This window comes from Podarcis vaucheri (assembly GCF_965113315.1).
Source record: "Podarcis vaucheri genome assembly, chromosome: 6".
In the NCBI taxonomy this organism is placed as follows: Eukaryota; Metazoa; Chordata; class Lepidosauria; order Squamata; family Lacertidae; genus Podarcis; species Podarcis vaucheri.
This window is the reverse complement of record NC_138764.1, coordinates 45,613,132-45,629,367: the sequence shown is the minus strand read 5'-3', so window position 1 is coordinate 45,629,367 and position 16,236 is coordinate 45,613,132. Positions and strand designations below refer to the sequence as shown.

The following is a 16,236-nucleotide window of genomic DNA, read 5'->3' as shown; positions in this document are numbered from 1 at the left end:
GCGAGATGAATTACTTAAGTAAAAAAAACCAAACCCACACAAACAAATAGAAAGCCAGCTGCCAAAACACTTGGACGTTTAAAACTAAACTCAGCAATCCTAACCTGACCTAAATGGCCGACTGAGCTTTAGGCTGGTCAGGTACACCCATCCCATGGAGGATTAAGATGCTGAATCAACAAATTCCCTTCAGGAGCAGGACTGCGGCATCTCAACAGGAGCTAATTAAGAACTCCTTCCTTGTGGGCATCAACTAGTGTACTGGCAGTGGAAGGACCCCATGGTCTCCTTTATGCTAACCATGCCTTCTGTCATGAAATAGCATTTACGCCCTCATCCTCCTTTGCCAGCTATCCATGTGTGATCTAGCATCTCCTGTTTAAAGGCTCTCCAAAGAGAGGTCTAGGTAGGTGGTCCAGATGAACACAGAGCAGCGAAGCAGAATTGTCAGCAAAAGCCACCTATCAAATGTAAATGCAGACTCTGGGGGAATATATGCAGTACATACTTTTGAAATCTGTTTGGATATATAGATGTGTACATAATGAGTTTTCAATCTGTCAAGTGAAGAACAGGGAGAAGAATTAGTTATGCAGTAAAGGACTCAAATGATACAGGATGCATGAAAAATGCACACACTAAGACTAAAGATGGGATTTCATGCAAAGAAGCAAAGTGTTGAGAGCTAGTTTAGGCTTTACAGAAATCTAAAATTGCTGCCTCTAGCCATGCACATTGACTTCAGTGGCTACAATTAAAAGCTTGAACTACATGACATTGTGTTACTTCTGCCTGCCTGAACATTTATTGACCTTAACATTTGGGGGGAAATTAATGATTCCCTCCCTTATTCTCATCATGCTATATTTTGCTCAACTAAACTACTTATTATACAGCAAAGGGTTGACTATTAGAATATACCGTTATATGATTCACATATGGGCCTGGATAGAAAACTGAATGCTTTTTGGTTCCAGTACCTTAAAGGATTATTAGGTTCAACTGACTGCACTGGCCAACAATAACTAGTTTACTTCTACAGATGCTGCATATTCACAGCTATAGAAAATTCACAGAATACCAGACTATTCGCTGTAATGTGTACATGCACCTAGAATTTCGAGGGGGAGGAATGACAGCACAGCATTCAGATAGTAATTTCCCATGCCCTGTGGAAATAGCAAGTACTTTTTCCCAGAGACGCTGCTGTACACTACATGGGGAGACAGCTTTGTGAGATGCTTTCATGTTTCCATTGGCTGAATGGTGGAGGAGCAGCACAGGCTGAAATTCTGCATTGGCATTTGATTAATCACCCTTTTATGTGCTATCCAATAATATGTGCAGAAACATAACAAAATAAAAGATTTAAAACATTTAAATGAAAATATTTTCTCTCTGTATAACAAAAATGTAAGAATGTCATCATGAAGTCTCCATTGGATGATCTGTAGTGCCGCATCACAATCCTGGGTTTGCATGAAGTCTGGGAACAAAAGTCTGGGAAATTAAAGCCACTCACACTCACCCATCAGGCTTGAGAACCTAGGCCAACATTCTCAGTAAATAACACATTACAAGACCTAGATATCCCACTGCATCCAGAAACCATATGTTGTCAGTTAGCCCAACCATCCTCTCTCATTTGAGCAGCTGTTGTTCAAACCAAGACCTGTAGTGAAGCATCATTTCCTCCCAAGCATGTGGGAGAGAGCTAGGCCACTCTGCACCATCTGCCATTTTAGAATCCCACATTTCAAGTCCTGTCCACCCCCTTCCATACAACAGTATTTTACTGGTCAAATACTGTTCTGGTGCCAGGCAGAGAAAGGTTTTCCAAAGCCTTTAGTATACAGAACTGGAGGCTGGGGCTTTTTATTTATATACTGCTTCATTGCCATGGTGGTTTGTAAGCAGCTTACAAGTATAAGACCAATGACAAAACACACATAACAGTCTCTCATCTCTGCCGTGCAAAACTGCTTGACTGAGTGACAGCTGTTGCAATCCTTTCAAAGAGGAAGGCTGTCAGCACTGGAGTGACGGGATATCTCATCTTCTTAACAGTTGGAAGCCTTTACACACTTACACACACACACACACACACACACACACACCAATCCTGTGCCTGCCAGGATCTGACTGTAAAAAGGCATATATCTACCAGCTGTAATGATAAACTCAAACCTCTCAGGTGTTTTGACAGAACTTTGCACATACTTTGCTTTTAAAATCAGATCTCTGTTTCAGTCAAGTGGAACCATGACATTGCTGGGAGGATCACTCATAATATAAGAGCTGTTTTCTAAAGGCAGTATCAGGTATTCAGGAATATGAAGCAAATCCTTTGGTGCAGAACCACCTCCTCTGGAGCACTTGGATTCAACTTCACAGTGCTGGTCCTTTTTCTTAAACTTCTTATCCATGTAGGAAAGTTTTAATTAAATCCTGAGAGGTGAAGAAGTGTACAAACAATGCAGAGGTCAGTCAGCCCGCAACTGAAATTTGCAAAGAGATCATCTTTTTCTTTTTCTCTTTAAACGACTTCTGATTTTGAATGCTGTGATAGCTACTATCTTGTCTCCCATCAAAAGAAAGTATTTTCTAAGAGATATGAGCTGTTGCTTGGCATTTTCTCCACCGGAGTTTATCTGTCTCTCTCGAGTTGAAAATTTGCAATCAGCGTAATGAAAGCTTTATTTGTCCCTTTAAGCTAGGGATAAGGAACTTTTCCAGCTCCAGGTCTGTATTCCCCGATGGGCAATCTTCTGAGGGGCATATCCTAGTGGTAGGTGTGGTCAGTGCCTGTGGCATTATTACAGGTAAGATATATTCAAGCCTGGGGGGGAAAAACAACAACCCCACAATTAAGGGCATGTATTGGGAGCAGTGAGGGATATGGCCTGGGGCAGAGGGACGGCCTGGGCAGAGTCAGGAGGGCTGGATTTGGCCCCCAGGCCTAGAGTTCCCCACCCCTACAATAAGCTAACATGAGAGATGGATTTGGTTTTTAAAAACTTATTTATAGATTTACTGAGTAATCTTATGTATAGGTAAAGGTAAAGGTACCCCTGCCCGTACAGGCCAGTCGTGTCTGACTCTAGGGTTGTGCGCCCATCTCACTTAAGAGGCCGGGGGCCAGCGCTGTCCGGAGACACTTCCGGGTCACGTGGCCAGCGTGACGAAGCTCCTCTGGCGAGCCGGCACCAGCGCAGCACACAGAAACGGCGTTTACCTTCTCGCTAGAAAGCGGTACCTATTTATCTACTCGCACTTAGGGGTGCTTTCGAACTGCTAGGTGGGCAGGAGCTGGGACTGAAAGACGGGAGCTCACCCCGCCACGGGGATTTGAACCGCCGACCATGCAAGTCCTAGGCACTGAGGTTTTACCCACAGCGCCACCCGCGTCCCGTAATCTTATGTATACTTATCCAAAATTAAAACTCATCTGTTCAATGGGACATTGGTGGGGTTGGGGTTGGGAGGGGGTTATTTATTTATCTACTAGATGTATATACCACACTTCATCATAAGATCACGGGGTGGTTCACATAATAATTTTGATTAGCTTCATAAATATGAAAACACATAGGGTGTTATTCAGCTAGGGTTTACTCACAGCAGACCCACTGAAATTAAAGGCGCATGACTAAGCTAGGGGCATTAATTTTAATAGGTCTACTCTGTATAAAAGTTAGTTTGAATACCACTCATATGATATTGCAAAACAAACACAGCTTTTCAGAGACTTTAGGCACATTAGTTAAAGCTTCTGCCCATCATAATTTCACCAGTGTTTCAACTTGAGAGTATTTTTATACAGAGCATGCACCACAAATTATTCCTTTCTTTTGCCACATAAGGTTAAATACACCACCTCTAATGTTCCAGTTAAACTCTAGACTAACAAAACTCTTGGAGGCATAGAAGGGTTCCTGAATTTGAGACTCCCCCAGGAGACTCCATGCACTGCATGGACTTCGTGCTTTATTAACCCATGAAATAAATTTCCTTGGGCAAAGATGCCCTTTAGTTTCTGTCATTATAAGGAGATTAAACAAAATTAAATAAATCAGATAATCTGTGAGCAATTATTCCATACAAAGTTCTGTGTTAGAAGGCTCACTCTCCTTGACTAATACTGTTCTGAAGTTCCTTGGACTCAGTGCAACAGCTGAGCTGGACTCTAGAGCAAAGGTGACTTGAGAAACCTGCCTCCTATGGCCCCTACTGGTATACTAGAGAAGTAAAGGTTTAGAAAGAAACCTCCTTACAGTTATCAGGCAGCTCCTGCAAGATGCTTTCACATGGCTATGAGAAGGCAAATCCTTTGCCGTGTGTACCGTTTTGAGTACTGAACTGTTTGGAAATTAGTCATGAAACATCTGTCACAGCCAGTGCCAGATGGGACACTGATAGTGAGAAGCACTGGGAAGCAAACAATGGAAGAGATTTCCAAGGAATGGAACTGGTGTTGCTGTGATCGGCTACTGCCTGTGTGCTTACTTCCACACTCCTAGTCAACCCACACATTTGCAGCATGTGCAACCTGCACGATGAGACTCCTCAGTTGCAACTAGTGACTACACTATTAAACATGACAAGCCAGAGATTTTAAAAAATCAGCCCCTGGTGGTAAGCTATATTTATCACAGGGCACTCCGTAAATTTCTAAATCATTGTTGTTGTTTGTCTATGGACCTTATGAGACTTGGATAAACAAAGCTGGCTGCTGTGTAATTAACTTGGAATAATTTAATGTGAACTCAATTACTTTCAAAATAATTGGCAAAACCTCCACTGAGTCCACAGGCAGTTAAATAGCCATTTAACAAGGTGGCAGTAATGACTATACACAGCCATCCATTTCTGACTTAAAATGCCATTTTCTCCTTATACGTAGGGCTGCTTTGATTGAATGTCTTCTGAGCAGATTCTCAGGCATATAATGCCCCTCTCCAAAATTCTGAGGGGGAAGTGTGGCTAAATGCTTTGTAGAAACAAACAAACAAACCAAACCAAACCAAACCAAACCAAACCAACCAACCCCTGACCTATCTCCCATTAGGATATAGTTTGCAGAATCATTTCTATATTTCATTATGTTGCATCCTTTAACAGGTTCTGGCAAAGAGAAAAAGCAAGGCATTTTCTAAAGAGTAAATCATTAACCCACTGAAGTCAACGACAAAGCTCCCATTGACTTCTCTGGGATAAGAACTTGGACGCCAGACAAAGGCAACCTTGCCTCTCCCAAACTAGCTTATCCTTTAGTCATATGTAGCCTTGAGTGCAGGTCAACACCTCCCAACACACCAAATGCTGGGAGAATTATGTTTTTACAAAGCTAGACAAAAATGCTATTTTGTTCACACTGTGAATTGATGGCACAGCAGAAGTTCTGTTATGCAGACAACTGGAGAACAAAGTCTATAATAAATATGCAACATTGAGTGGTTTCCAATGAGCTTGCTTTGTGTGGTTGATACTTAGATTCTGCTGTCCATCATGCACATTGTTCTATGTCCTACATATGGCAATCCAGCAAAGTTAATACCAACAGGTAGAACAGCCTTCTGTGACCTTGGGCTCTCCACCCCCCAATGTTTCTAGCTACAGCTTCCATCATCCTAGCTGTTGGCTTGGGCTGAGGGGGACTGGAGTCCCAAATATCTAGTGGGCACCAAGTTGGGGAACACTTGTCTGGAATGATCCTCTGTCTGTCCCCATAAACCTCAGGTACAGTATGTGCACACCTTTGCAGAAGTGGCTCCTGCTTTCTATGAAAATTAGTGGTTTGATGGGTATGACTTCATAATTTCCATATTGTGATCGTGGAACAAGACAAAAGCAGAAAGGCATATTCATCATGTGGAATAGTGGAGGTTGAGGGGGTGGGGAAACAGGCCTGCAAACCTTAACCGTGTGTGCTTGTTTTTTAAGGAGTCGCTTGTGACCCAAAAAAGTCTCCACAGATAGTTCAGCCTAGGCCTGCGAAGTTATTAAAAACTGAAATGAGTGTTTGATTTAACATGGGCATTTTTTATAACCTCTGCGAATAGGTTTTGAGAATCTAACACCTGTTTCTGCAATCAGCATTTAAATGCTAAGGTGCCTCCATTTGAGCCGGTACTATCACACAGGTTTTAGACTAATTTGTGACCAGAATTAAGTGCCTCGTCTTTAGCTCGCCCTACATGTTTCATGATGATTAATGGCCCAATTGGTTTGGGATGGGAGCCAAATATATCCTGCTCTGCCAAGTGGAGACTGCCACTTAAGGAGGCTGCGCTTTGCTTATTCTTTATCGGTATTTGACTCACCAGCCGACATTTCCTTGTCTTGTAACCAAAATGGTGTCAAACAGACATCACCAAGAGATAAAGGTTAAAAGACAAAACCCAGCCCGCAACAAATATCAGCAAAGGTCACTTCCTAATGACCGTCCTCACTGAACATTCGTTCTGATGTGTTTACAGTAATGTTATATGACACATGACAAAGCCTGTGTGGTGTAGTGGTTAAAGTGTTGGACAAGGACCTGGGAGACCAGGGTTCAAATCCCCACTCAGCCATGAAGCTCATTGGATGACCTTGGGCCAGTCATTGCCTCTCAGCTGACCTACTTCCCAGGGTTGCTGTGGGGAGTTAATTGCAGAGGGGGAGAACCAGGTATGCCACCTTGAGCTCCTAGAATTGTATCAGGGGGAACACTGTACCAGGGAGAATATGAAAACAAGGCAGTGAAGAAGAAAAAAAATATTGATTTGTAAGCATACTCTTAATCTCTTAATTCTGAGAAATTTCTTAATTCCCCAGAATTATGTTGGTCCTACACAATGCTTTGAAGTAAATTGTTTATTCCCTCATTTGGCAGATAACCGCACCTAAATATTTTGGCTGAACAGGCTCTCATAGGCCCGAGAGTGTGGGAGGTAAACCTTTCGTAGGAATCTGAATTTCTCAACTCTGAACTCTACAGAATGTAGTGACCCAATTCGGACTTCGTGTGCTTCAGTTCTGCTCTCCTCAGTTTGTTCACACCCACCCGGGCTCACTTGTACAAACAAGTCTCTAGGCAATCTAACCAAACTACTTCTCTCACAAACAAGAGAAAGGAGGGGGGAATGGTACAGTCATTCCACTTCTAAACGCTGCAATATAGCAATGAAAGGCAGCGAGATGAGTACTCTCTATTCATAAGCATGCATTTAGGTTTCGGACTACAGATTATTTGCCAACTATATTTTTATGAAGCCGTTTTGAGTCCTGTGGAGACTTCTTGACTTCAGAGAAGGAATGGAAGAGTGGAACCTGATTCTGTGGAGGGACCCAGTGGTCTGGGAGGTGCTGACCCATATTGTGAAGAGGCACTTGTTCAGAGAAAGCACACACCCAAGCGTTGAGGGAGAGCCGCCTAACTAGGCCTCAGCTCCACTTGCGGCCAGTGAAGTGCTTCCCACCCCCAAGGAAGCCCCTGAGCCTAGAGTGGATAGTGAGCTGTCAACTGCTCCCATCTCCAAGAATGCATCACTGGTTGCACCAGCGCAAATGGACCCAGCCTTCTGACAGAAGTGCCCGCTTGCTGGCCTGATCCCATGCCTCAGTATGTAAAACACATAAATGGCTGTGCCTACCCCACTCTCCAAAAGCAGAGCTCAGGAGGCATGCCAAGAGATGGGATGGTGTCTTTGTAATTTATGACAATCTTTGTAACTTAGAACTCTGATTTAAGCGGCTGATTTGCACACCTTGTAATCAGTTTTAGAAACTGAGCTATGAAAGCTAGGAGCTAAATGGCACCCTAAACATGGGTTATGGGCGCAACAACGGAATGTCTAGGCACACTTTTTTTATATAACAAGAATACAAAGCTGAAAATGAACTGCAGCTAAAATATTATGTTCACTTTTCACATGGTCTAGTCCTTCCCCTGCCCACCCCACTAATATTCTTAGGAGGGTCTCTTGTCCAGTCTTCAGAGAGTAGCTGGAAGCGGGGAGGCAGAAAAAGGTCCTCCTTTCCTTCCACTCTGCAGTTTTATTCTGAAATCTTAAGCGCAGTACTGCGCCCAGAGCTCAGAAACTGCTCGCATTAATGAAATTCCCTGTCGCAAAATGCTCCTAGAACAATGGGAGTTTCAAAACACTGCTGGTAACCTGACCTATGTTTGGACTGTGCAGCGCGGCCATCTTTGGAATAACACCCTTAGTAGTAACCAAGCCAAGAGTCCCAAGTCCTGGTTGACTAGTGGGAGCCTGGACAGTTTGGAACAACAGCACTAAATCAAGGGTGGGGAACCTCATGCCCAGAGGCCAATGTGGCCCACCAGACCTATCGCTGTGGCCCTCAGGAATCTTCCCAGGCCGTGTCTCCTGTCAGGCCTCATACAGTCTCCACAGGCCAGGTGCTTACCAGCCCTACAATAAACCCTCTTTTGAGTGCTTTTGCCTGGCTGGGATGCGTCCCTGAACTGCGTATATGCGTATTGCTTGGGAGATACGTGTATACGGGTGTGAGTATAGAAATACGAATTTCACATAGCTGGAATGCAGCCTATGGCAGAAAGATAAGAGTCACATCCAGTGTTCCATCTACTTTTATCTCGAAACAGGCCCTCAAGCTGGACAGAGCGGCTTGCAAGACCATATGCAGCCCTCAGGCCTGAGTTTAGCCGCCCTTGCTTTAAAAGGTAAAATATCTGGAAACTCAAGGAAGCTTTTCCTTCTCCTGCAGCAATAGCTAGCTATTTAAGAACATCTTTTTTTTGTTTTCCTTCCGTATTCCATTCTTTAAAAGGAAGCGTGTGCTTCCCTTGCCCCACCAGTGCAGGAGCGCACATCTCTTGTTTCAACAATAAATAAATTAGTAAAAGAGGAATCAGGCTTCCGCGAAACAGCCGTAATACTAAGAGGAAACTTGCCATCCCTCTGCACATCTGCAGAATACATTAGGCTGGGAAAAGAAACCCCTTGGTTTTGGACAAAGGAGTTAAAAAGAGAACCGGAAGGGAATTGTGAATCCCTTGGCACCTGTCTGTTCTTTGTATCAGGTATGTAAGTTGCTCTCTGCCCCTGGAACAGGTAACCTATACGTTAACATAAACAAATGCCAGGATGCTATCAGGAGGGAAGAACTGAGAAGGCGTGTCTGACCATCAATAGTTGTAAGAGTTTGCTATCCACGAATGAATCCAATCACACAATACAGTACCTGTGCTTTCAATTCAGATAAAACAGCAATTACATCAAGGGAAGGGGATTGTGAGGTTGTTTCTGACATGTCTATGATTCTATGTCAAAAATTAGGACATGTGATGTAGCCCCGACTCTAGAAATTATTTAAATCAGATACTCTTCTGGAGCCTTCCCAACACAAAATCACTGGTATTCTAAATACAACAGAACCTGCGCCTCTCCCCACAACTAGACACTTTAAAGACGCATAAGTCAAATGGGTGGGTTGACTTGCTGAGGAGAAAGCACTCTGTGCTTGCTCAGGAGCACTCTTTCTATCTCTCTCCTTTCATGCATCTGAGGTCTGAGTCCCTACTCTGTTTAAACCGATCGGGAGGAGAACCCGAATCGCACCAGCAGACAAACGAGCTGAGCAAGGTAAAAAAGAAAGGCACCGACAACGGGAGATCTGCTGAACTCAGCAAGTGACAAGGAGGACCCACCAGTGGCGCTGAGCTGCGCTTCTCTTAAAGCGCCGGGCTTTTCCTGTCCTTGGTTTTCAACACGGCAGGGACAGATTACATTTCTTCCCTTTGAGCATGATCCTGTAGGGGGCAGCCGCTCCATGCCAGTAAGCGAGCACTTTGGGAAGCAGCAAACTGCCCAAGGAAAAAGAGTCCTTATCATCACCATTCATCATGATGATGATGATGATAATTATTATAATAATAATAATAATAATATAATAGCGTCTCAGTTCGCATTTCTCCGGATAAACCGACTCGAAGCTGCGTTCTCGCGCTGCGCAGCTTCAGTCCCGCCACCATCGACTCTCCCCCAAATTTCTTCGCCGCACCCACACCCCCTTTGCGCCTCTTGCTCTCTCTCTCTCTCCCATCCTTATTTCTGGCCAGCCTGTTCTAAGATCGGAAGATCCCGGTCTCTTGGCGATCGAGCCCCGGGAGCAAAATGTTTTTTAAAGTCCCATTGGTCCTTTGCAATGGGGAGGCGGCAGCAGCAGCAGCGGCAGCCCAGACCTTGAGCTCTGCCGGCGCGGAAGCGAAGGCGCACAAAGAAGGAGGCAAGTTTCCTTTACCTGGGCCCCGTGGCTGGGACTGCAGCTGGCCGGAGTGAGCCCCCCGGCCGCGCCGAGGAGGTGTCCGCCCGGGGCTCCTTTGCCCTCCTGCGCCGGCCGGGGTTGGGGCGGCTGCTGCTCCTGCAGCTCGCTTCCCTGGGCCGGCTGCACAGCGCTCTCTGGAGTCCGGCGAGGTGCTGGAGAAGCAAGCGGGGCTTCTTTGCAGAGTTTATGAGCCTCCTCGCTCGCTGCAGGGGAAAATCTGCCCACAATGCTCTGGCGTTGCAAAAGAGAGAGAGAGGCGCTGCCCCCTCCCCTGCGCTGCTTCGGCTGGCGCGCACAGAGAGCCACCTCTCGTGATCACGTTAAAAGGAAGCATTCGAGTGTCCTATATGTGTGCACGCATCTCCTTCGTGGCCGTTGGGCTTACGTGTGCTTATTTCGAAGTGAGCCCCGCGAAAAGCCGTGAGAGCAAAGGTAGTTAGGGCAGAGTTATTGGGGCGGGGCGGGCTTCGCAGATCGTTCCCTCTGACCTTTCCTTTCCTTTCTAGCCCGCCCTTCTTCACCCCAAGGACTTCAGGGTCGCCTCTTCATTCCTCGCATTTTTAACCCTGTTCCAACAACCACCTTGCGATGTAGGGCAGGCAGAGAGACGGTGACCGAGCCAAGGTCATCCAGTGGTTTTTGCGCCTAAGGGGGTTTGAGCCGCATTGCTGCCCTTTCTTCCTGCTCGTTTTCAAAGTGCATTCTGGAGATAATTTCTATCTAGAGGCTGTAATTTGCATGCAAAGGTTCGGAATACTTCAAACGGGGACCGTGACTGCAGACTTTAATTGCAGCAAACAGAGCTCTATTGTGATCCAGAAGTCAATTGTCTAGAATACAGTACTGGGGTTCATTCTTGGAAGGTGTAATAAATATAATGACAATGCTTTTGAGCATGAACAGTGCCCATATCTAGGTCCACCTCCTTTGGGATTTTCACACACCTTTTCATATAGTATGTGAACTGGCTTCTTGCCAGCAACAGTGGAAATTAAACCAGTTCATATCTTTTATGGGACAAACATCTTTTGGCATCTAAGTATGCAAGTTTTGAAGTTACAGAAGACTTCAGCAAACAAGATTTTTCTCATGTTGTATATATATATTCCATCTGAAACAATATGCTCACGGATAAGCGCTTCTTAGAACAATAGTGCCTTAACCGTGTCAAAAGCTCATAATCCGGCCAGAGCAGGGAAACTTGATATCTGTGTATGTAAATATTTGGAGAGGATAAAATATGTCTGAGAAAATTTCAAATCTCACCTTTATACAGTACATGGATATGTTTCCAATAGGCAGGAGTCCATGCTCAGCCGTGAAGCTCATTGGGTGACTACGTCCAGTGTCCTTTTTGCAGCCAAAAGTACTTCACAGGGTTGTTGTGAGGATCTCTCTCTCTCTGTGTGTGTGTGTGTATGTGTCATTGTGCAGGAATAATGGGATATGTACAGAACACAATGTACTTTTTTCAAGATTTGGTTTTTTAAAAAACTGAGTTAGGTTGCAGTCCTGTACACATTATACTTTGAAGTGTGTCCTATTGAATGTAGTAGGATTGGCTTCTGAGTAGACATACACAGGAGACATACACAGTGCTCTAAGTACATTGTTGTCAAGCTGAGGGTTTGCACATGCTAAAAGCGCATTCAAAGCACATTATTTCCCTCAAATAATTTTGGGCACTGTTGGTTGTTATGAGTTTCTGCTAATTGTAACCCTGACTGCGTTCAGTCCACACTTACTTCATTATCCTGAAATTATCCTTACCTGATAATTTCCAGGTTTAATGTAATCTTTCCAGGATCTAAATGCCACTTCTGGGAATCTAGTGGAAGTTTGACACTTTTTTCTGTGTTATTTGTTTGATCCGTTTGCAACCTTGTTAACTTGGAAAATCCTTGAAGTTTTGCAGTGCAGTATCACGTGATGAAAGTTGGGGAGGTATTCTAACGTTGCATTCTTTCCTGCCATTTAAAACTTAGTCTGACATAGTAAATCAGAAAACCACAGTTCCGTAACTCAACAGGTAAAGGTAAAGGTAAAGGTACCCCTGCCCGAACGGGCCAGTCTTGACAGACTCTGGGTTTTGTGCGCCCATCTCACATCTATTGGCCGGGGGCCAGCGCTGTCCGAAGACACTTCCGGGTCACGTGGCCAGCGTGACAACGCTGCTCTGGCGAGCCAGAGCCGCACACGGAACGCCGTTTACCTTCCCGCTGGTAAGCGGTACCTATTTATCTACTTGCCCCCGGGGGTGCTTTCGAACTGCTAGGTGGGCAGGCGCTGGGACCGAGCAGCAGGAGCGCACCCCGCCGCGGGGATTCGAACCGCCGACCTTTCGATCGGCAAGCCCTAGGCGCTGAGGCTTTAGCCCACAGCGCCACCCGCGTCCCTAACTCAACAGGTACTGCAGTGTAAAAAGAACATGAGAAATCAAGACAGAAGTTCTAGCGTTATAACCAATCTGAATGCAGCATTCCAGCAACCCTTAACAAACTACAATGCCCAGAATTCTTTGAGGGAGGAAGTGGGTTTTGAATGTGCTTTAAATGTGTAGTTTGCACACAGCCATTCACTGATGAATGTTGCAGAATAAAACTACAATGGATGCTGACCCTACACTAGGAATATGCTTCTAATGTGGTTATGACCAATTAAGTATATGACTATTCTTATTTATTTTATATATATATATGAAAATGTATAAACTGCTTGTTCATAAAAATATCCCAGAATACAGTAGAATGCCCAAAGAAGCCTGTGAAACAACAAGCTTTGTTAATACATGGTAGGTGAAGTAGCACCATCCATTTCAAGGAAGCTTTCATAGAATTGCATGACCCATGTAAGGTCACAATGTTGTCATTTCATAGTATTGTGCCACGTACCAGAAAAGTGGTTGGTGCAAAAGGTTAATGCCATGGTGTATTAGCCCAGCACATCTTTGGGCCCCAATACATGCATGCTATGACTAGGAAGCTTAGAGCCAGCACATGCAGCTGCCATTGTAGTGAGCAATGGGCCATCTGAACTCCCTTTCCATGTGCCAAACTAGAATTCCAGAAGTCATTGCAAGACAGTCCTCTCAATGTTGAGGAAATATCCAGATATTTGCCTAGCTATGTCCTTTCTCCGTGAGCAGAGGGGAGGAAAGAGCTACCACAGATCTTTTCAGTGGCCAGTACCAAACTGTGAGGGGGCGGGGTGGGGTCCTATAAAATGGCCCACACATTTTCCAAGCATCTTTGGATGCCCTCTAGTCTGTCTACCCTTTCAAGTAGCCTCTAGGCTTTAACAGACTGGAACATGGACCCAAGCTATCATTGCCAAACATATGACAAGTGGGAAACATCTTGAGATAGTTGCCTCTTGCCATTTCTAAATCAGTGATTATTTCAGCTGCTGCTGCTGCTTTTGGGTTGTCTTGTGATACGGTTCAAACACACAGAAAACACTTTTTAAAAAAATCTGTCCTATTACTAGGCAATAGTACACACTTAAATAAATTAGAATATGAAAACAAGCACTGTTTGCACCCAACACAACACACGGTTCACACACTTACACTGAGAATCTGACAAGACATGGCCTTGCTTGGGCTTGTGTTGTTCCAGCAATGCAAATGAGACTGTTAGGTATGCACTCTGTTTTGCTCTTTGGCCTTCTGTCTGCTCCTGGACAGGAGACACTTGGCAGTCGTATAGCAGTGCTCTCATTAATGCAAGATCAGGTTCCCAGACACACCAAGTCCCACTCATCAATCTTTCTCCTTATACTGAAACCAGCAATGCAATGCTACTCCGGTGCTAAGAGCAAGATGCCCTAGAAGGGGGAAATTCATCCTTCCCAACTTGTTTCTCAGCAATAAACTTATTTATGGCTAAAAATACGTTTTCTTTTCTCTTCTGGAAATGTGCTCCTGAGTCAATCCACCCAATATAGTTTCACAAGATATACAGCATTAGTTGGCCCAGTTATGCAACAAAGGTACTATTTCCTAGGCTTAGGTGTTGCTGGTGTTCTTGCAAATTGAACATGTGAGGTTAGATTGCTATGCAAGCTGCAGGAATCAAAGAGCAAAGCTTAATAAAACAGAAACCAAAGATAGTAGAACCTGAGGCTCTTGAACCTACAACCCTCAGATTGTCATGAACTGGCAGGACAATGGTGAGGAGAGGAGGAGGAGGAAGAAGAATATCCTGGCAAGGGATGAGGCTGGGACTGGGACAAACCAAAGCAAGCAGGGGATAGGGAAGGAAGGACTGTACTCACAAGGTGATGTAGGACGGCAAGGGGATGGCTGTCAGTGCACAGGAACCGGAGCAGCAGGACCCATCATGAACACTGGGCTCTGAGGCGTAGGGAGCAGCAGGAGTGGCGCTGTAAGAGGCTGAGGTAGGCAGTAGCCCACAGCCCAGCTCCCTAGTTGGCCAGGTGGGGCTCGCTAACTCTGGAAGGAAGTGTGTGATAGGCTCAGAACAGGTGAGGGTCACCTGCCTCATCAAGCCCAGATGCTGCCATGCTGCAATCAGCATGCAAAGTTCAAAGAAGGAAGCAGAGCTGAGGTGCTGTGTTTGCTTAGCTGCCCATGTTGAGGCACTTTGGCTTGGATGCTCCTGGATTTCTCTGGGGTTCTGCTTTGGGTTTGACTCTGAACTGTATGCTGATTGTGGAACTTCAGACTTGGCTACTTGGACCTGGACTGTGTTTCTTGGACTTTGGACTTGGCTTGTGTGGCTGCATGACCCCCGGATTTTGGACTTTGGATGCAACATTTTGACTTGCTGCCAGGTAGGCCAGGGGTTCAAGACATCAGACAAGTGTCTGATGCTTTACCGACTGCGCTATCATTACGCTTTTTTAAAAATGCAAGAAAGTGAGAGTTTAGGATTGAGAATAAAGTAGCCATTTGCACTAGTTTGCAGAGGACAGGGTTGTTACTGAAGGATTGTCTGACCCAAGTCTGGTTTAAATATAATTCATCAGAAAAAAGGAGAGCAGGGTCATTGAAGTTGTCCATCAACAGCTGGCACCTAGACAACAAACTGAACAGGCAGGCAGTCTCTCTCTCTCTCTCTCTCTCTCTCTCGTGGTAGATGCTAATTGTATTCAAATATGTGTCTCTTTTTTCTTAGACATAAATGACCACCCTAAGTATTATATTCAGAGAGAGAAGGAATATTGTCAGTTTGGGAGTAAATCATACAGGGGTTTACTTACAACAGAGAATAACTTGGGATATTCATATGTTGTTGTTTTTAAAAAAATACAATTAAAAAGCTGTTTCCTTCATTTTTCAAGCTATGAGCAATACACTTGCAATGACCAATGGGCATTTTTCAATTTTTTAAATATACAGCCAATTCCAGATGCTTCAGAGGTAGTATGCAATATAATTTGTGTGGTTTATCTCCAGCTTTTGGCTATCTGAGATTTATATTTATTCAAGGATAAGATCAGAGGATTTGAGCCACCACCTCTGCTGCTTGGTGAATGTGCAAAAAAGGAAAAAGATTATAATCTGAAATGTTAATGGAGAAAACAAAAAGTGAACATTGCTTGAGAAGGTATAGTGGATGTTTCATACATCTCAAGCTGGCTGGATTTAACACTGATTTTCACTTCTAGTCTGGAGAAATAACAGCAGCAGAGGTGTAAATTTGAACTGAAGCACTGACAAATATTTGACATCAATAACATTTTCTGACTACACCTACAGTTACTCAGGTTTAGCTGCTGTAAGGCTGTATATGCAATACTGGCTTAAAATGCAGCTAGCCCTTTATTTCACAATTTGGTTGGGGGCAGAGAATGCATCCATACTCCCAACATTAGATTGTGAAGCTCTGTACACACAGTTAGCTACAATCCACATCTGTCCTGGAAAATACTGTGTTCTGATGAATTTCCCCCCAAACCAGCTTTGATCTGATTTGA

The 16,236-nt window shown here is 44.5% G+C and overlaps 1 protein-coding gene across 3 annotated transcripts in view; it reads right to left on the bottom strand.

Moving 5' to 3' along the window:
- Window positions 1-16,236, bottom strand: part of KANK4 (KN motif and ankyrin repeat domains 4) — a 67,456-nt gene that overhangs the window by 32,988 nt on the left and 18,232 nt on the right. For 2 of the 3 annotated variants that reach the window (XM_082228722.1, XM_082228725.1), the window contains exon 1: window positions 10,273-10,415. The exons of the other annotated variant lie outside the window; for it this stretch is intronic. The gene's annotated coding sequence lies outside the window, so the exon portion shown is untranslated. Of the gene's footprint in view, window positions 1-10,272; window positions 10,416-16,236 lie in introns of those variants that run through there. 3 annotated transcript variants of the gene reach the window in all.